A 3093-nucleotide genomic window follows, 5' to 3' on the forward strand; every position below is an offset into this window, starting at 1 on the left:
AAAAAAAAAAAAAAAAAAAAGGATGTTGTAGGATTATAATTTTTGAAATGGAAAAAAGTCCACAATAAGTTATTAGGTTTAAACAAGGTTTCAATTGAATTATGCACTGAATTGAATTAAATTAAATTCTTTTCAATTGAATTAAATGGATGAATTGTATGGTATGTGAATTATCTCAGTGCAGCTGTCACCAAAAATAAAAAGGTTTTGAAACACCCATCCCGTCCTATTTTGGATGATTCTGCATGATTATCTCTGGGGGATGATATTGTGGATAATTTTCAATCATTTCATTTTTTATTGTGAATGTTTTCTGAATGTTCTCATAAATCTTTATGTTTTTAAACTGTAAAATTGATGAGACGAGTTGCTGTTGATGTGAAACATATTAAGTATTGGTTGAGATTTAGGAACATCTAAATCTAATTGGGGTGAGTAGCCTTATGTGAGTGTATTGCTGTGAACTAATCACACTTAAAGAGGTGACTCAGACTGCTTAACCATCAGTTGTGCTTGCCTAATTCGGTCACCTTCATTGTGACGTGCCTTCTTTAAGAAACAGTGTGTTAGCAGAAATGGAGTGGCTCTACCTGATGTTCAGAAAAAGCAAGAGCAAGAATCCAGCCATGCTCGTGGGATACTGAACGGGGAGAGATGCTGGATGACTGGAAGGGTGCTCTGTATGGATGGGCCTAAAGAATCATCGAGAATACGCACCCACCTCTACTTGTTCTGATTTTATGTTTAACAGGTGTCTGACCTTGTAAAGCAGATGCCCTAAATGATGGGTGAGCGTACTCCTTTTCCTACAAAACAGTGTCTCCCACTGTCAATCAAACAGTAATGGTCTGGGGAATGCATCAGTTTCTTGTGAGTTTGGATTCTATGTGACCATCACTACTAGTCTAGTAACTTCTGTGTCACTGATGGCTCTGACTGCTGAACCAGACCCTGGTGACTATTCCTAGATGACCTCTGCTGGACTGTCAGCATGCCTCTACTTTTGACTGCGTGTTTCTCTAGCACCAGCATATTCTCCCTTTTCATGTAATATATCAATGCCCTTCTGAAGACAAGACTTTCACTCAGACGAAGGACTCTGCTGCTGAAGGACATCAAGTTGGTGGAGGAACGTGTCTGGGGAAGGCAAGCCATTACACATACCTCTCAAGTTACACCATGACCACAATAGCTAAACCTAGGTCTGGTCCTGACAATGTCATTATTTCCTAGTTTTGTCTTGTTTTGCTTGTCTTCTTTTTTCCTCTTGTTCTTAACTAGAAGCTCGATGAGCTCATAGACTGACATCTGCATTGAGTTTGCCACTTAAGGCTAACCCTGGGCAGGCACAAGTCTCGTCAGAGTCAAGGTTCCCTTTAATTGAGCCGTCCTCCAGTCGGACTGATACTTGGGTGCCGGGCAGAGATGGAGGAGGGTGATTGTCAGAGTTCACACAACATGGGGGTGTTCTGTGGAGTTGGTCCGTGAGCAGCTCTGGCAGTGGGGTTCTGTCATTTCCTGTCTATCCTCCGGCAGAAAACATAGCCCTAATAGTTTAATACAGTATGAATTTGAGTTAGAACAAAGAGTTTTGAACTGGGAACCAGAAAATGAAAATAGATGCAAGCCCAACTTTTTTTTTTTTTTTTTTTTGAGACAGAGTCTCCCTTTGTTGCCCAGGCTGGAGTGCAATGGCACGACCTTGGCTCACTGCAAACTCTACCCCCTAAGTTCAAGCAATTCTCCTGCCTCAGCCTTCTGAGAAGCTGGGATTACAGGTGCATCCCACCGTGGCTGGATAATTTTTGTACTTTTAGTAGAGACGGGATTTCACCATGTTGGCCAGGCTGGTCTGGAACTCCTGACCACATGAGCTGCCCAGCTCAGCCTCCCAAAGTGCTGGGATTACAGGCGTGAATCACCGTGCCCAGCCCTTCAAGCCCAACTTTTATACCAACTAACTGGGTGACCTCAGGCCAGACATGTCACTTCTCTGAGCTACATTTCATTCATCTAATTAAACCAGAATGGCCCTTAAAGCTACTTCTTGTTTGATCATCGATTACATTTAGATTCTGCTGTTTTAAGCCATGCAGGCCACGGCCCCCTTCTCCTTGCATGGAGGATACCCGGGAGCTGACTACGTCGCAGGCAATGAAGAGGAATGTGCAATATGTGCTAGAGGTTGAATCCAATGACAGCAATCATATGCTGAGTGCTTACAAAGTTCTGAAATGTTACACCAGTTATTTATTTAATAGATAAGGCGACTGATACTTGCAGAAGAAATGAAAATTGCCCGAAGTCAAACACTTCTTAGCTTACTCTACTTGCTACTTTTAACCCCTGTGGTTTCCAGCCTTTTCTAACTAGAAAATGAGGCCAAAGTGCCTCTGGTTTTCGTTTTGTTAAAGTCATACCTAGAAAGGCAGAAACCGTTTAGGCTAAATTCATAATTTGACTGAGAAAGACACTGGGAAACTTGTCCCCAGTTCCTGGCACTGAGTTCCTAAAATTTAAGTTACTTGACTAAGTTAAAACGCTCATGGTGTTTCTTAAATGTCTTTGATGAGTTAATAAAATGCTGTATTTATTGCTGCTTGTAGAAGTAATATATGCTCATTAGAGAAACTCTAGAAAATAGAGAGAAATATTTAAAAATAAAGCATAAGCTGGGTGGGGGGCTCACGCCTGTAATCCCAGCACTTTGGGAGGCCCCGGTGGGCAGATCACTTGAGGCCAGGAGTTTGAGACCAGCCTGGCCAACATGGTGAAACCCCGTCTCTACTAAAAATACAAAAATAATAGCTGGGTGTGATGGCGTGCGCCTGTAGTCTCGGCTACTCGCGAGGCTGAGGCAGGAGAATTGCTCGAACTGGGAGACGGAGGTGGCAGCGAGCCAAGATCATGCCACTGCACTCCAGCCTGGGCGATAGCGTGAGAACTTGTCTCAAAAAAATTAAAAATAAAATATAAAATAAGAATAATCTCACCACTCATTTAAAAAAAAAACATTAACAGTTTGGTATATTTCCTTTCTTCTATCCATTAAATAATACTTTTTTTTTTTTTTTTTTTTTTTTTTTGAGATGG

General features: G+C 41.7%; 1 protein-coding gene across 3 annotated transcripts in view; it reads right to left on the minus strand.

The window, feature by feature from the left end:
• The window catches only part of CUNH1orf100 (chromosome unknown C1orf100 homolog), a 26943-nt gene that overhangs the window by 11538 nt on the left and 12312 nt on the right, over positions 1-3093 (minus strand). The window lies entirely within an intron of this gene.

The sequence above is a fragment of the Cebus imitator genome, unplaced genomic scaffold (genome assembly GCF_001604975.1).
Source record: "Cebus imitator isolate Cc_AM_T3 unplaced genomic scaffold, Cebus_imitator-1.0 Scaffold75, whole genome shotgun sequence".
In the NCBI taxonomy this organism is placed as follows: domain Eukaryota; kingdom Metazoa; phylum Chordata; class Mammalia; order Primates; family Cebidae; genus Cebus; species Cebus imitator.